Raw genomic sequence first — 1,725 nt, 5'->3', positions numbered from 1 at the left:
CAAATCATTAGCCATCTTCTCAGCATTGGCAAACAGACTGTCAAATGTGTCATCGTTCCTCCATGACATTAGTACATCTGTAGCATGCATCTTTTACCAGTGTCACAGCTTCTAACAGATCTAGGCCGACAGACTGCATACCTCTTGACGCTGGGAGGAGAATTCCGCTTACCTTCGCCAGGATGTGAAGAGACACCAAGAAGTCAAATGAAGCGATGGCTCTGAGAAGACTTGCAGCATTTCTTCTCGCTTCTGGCATTTGCCATCCCGTCATATTCTCCACCACCCGAATGACATATGGCAAGAGAGAGAGAGAGAAGAAAAAAAAGAAAGAGGACGTAGGAAGAAAATGGAAGAAAAAGACGAAGGCTGAAAACTCTTTGCCAGACGAGATTCCTAGAAAGACACGAGGCTGTTATAAACACCCTCTCTCTCTTGCCATATGTCATTCGGGTGGTGGAGAATATGACGGGATGGCAAATGCCAGAAGCGAGAAGAAATGCTGCAAGTCTTCTCAGAGCCATCGCTTCATTTGACTTCTTGGTGTCTCTTCACATCCTGGCGAAGGTAAGCGGAATCCTCCTCCCAGCGTCAAGAGGTATGCAGTCTGTCGGCCTAGATCTGTTAGAAGCTGTGACACTGGTGAAAGATGCTACAGATGTACTAATGTCATGGAGGAACGATGACACATTTGACAGTCTGTTTGCCAATGCTGAGAAGATGGCTAATGATTTGAATGTCACAGTGGAGCGCCCTAGGACTGCATCCCGTAGTGTCTATCGTTCCAATGCCACTTCTGGAGTTCAAGTTCAGAATTCGACGCAAGAGTACTACAAACTGAATGTCTTTCTCCCTCTCATCGACAATATTGTGACACATCTACAAGACCGCTTCAGTCCCACACAAAAAAAGATAATGCATTTGATGCATCTAGTTCCAGCCTACATCAGCACCTATGAAGATGTGCTTCCTGCAGCTGAGATGTATGAGAGCATGATCGACATCAGCTGTCTTGAAAGCGAGTTTGCTATATGGCTAAAGAGATGGGGTAATACAGAAGCAGGGGAGAAGAAAGCTGTGAACACAGCGGTTCTTGCACTGGAAGAGTGTTCACAGATAACCCTACCCAACATCTACTTGCTCCTTCAGGTTTTGGCAACCCTGCCAGTCACAACAGCCCAGGCTAACCGAACTTTTTCAACGTTGGAGAGAAGAGCAACAGCAATACGAGCATCAATGGGGGAGGACAGGCTGGAAGCTTTACTCCTTATTCAGACTTACAGAAAGGAAACACCTTCGAGCGATGAAGTTCTAGATAAGTTCTGTTCGTCACAGAGGTCCAGGCGGATTCTACTTTGAGCAGCTGAGGAGAACGTAGGAATTGCTAGCCAGTATGTAGATACAACCCCGCTCCCATACCAGAAATAAGTCATAATGTGGCAAATAACAACTAAAATATTTCCTACTAGCAATTATGGAAATCTTATATGATGAAATGCTGATTGTTTGATGATTGGTTGATGATTGGTTGATTTAAACGTCAATATATTTATCACATGTATGATGCTCATTTCTGAAGATATCCTAAAAAAAATCGAAATCTTGTTTAACAATAAATCGAATATTATTTTTGAAAATTCAGGATTAAGAGTAGAGAACGGTACAACGAATCGTCTTCTTTCTCTAATAATTTAATGAAACGTCAGAGCTTCCGCGCTTCGCGCG

At 43.7% G+C, this 1,725-nt stretch overlaps 1 protein-coding gene across 1 annotated transcript in view; it reads right to left on the bottom strand.

The window, feature by feature from the left end:
* LOC106811867 (dihydrolipoyllysine-residue succinyltransferase component of 2-oxoglutarate dehydrogenase complex, mitochondrial-like) overlaps window positions 1-1,725 on the bottom strand; it is a 20,712-nt gene that overhangs the window by 15,332 nt on the left and 3,655 nt on the right. The gene's annotated exons all lie outside the window — the stretch shown is intronic.

The sequence above is a fragment of the Priapulus caudatus genome, unplaced genomic scaffold (assembly GCF_000485595.1).
Source record: "Priapulus caudatus unplaced genomic scaffold, Priapulus_caudatus-5.0.1 Scaffold584, whole genome shotgun sequence".
In the NCBI taxonomy this organism is placed as follows: domain Eukaryota; kingdom Metazoa; phylum Priapulida; class Priapulimorpha; order Priapulimorphida; family Priapulidae; genus Priapulus; species Priapulus caudatus.
Note: the sequence above shows the minus strand (reverse complement) of the source record. Positions and strands in the feature narration are given on the sequence as shown.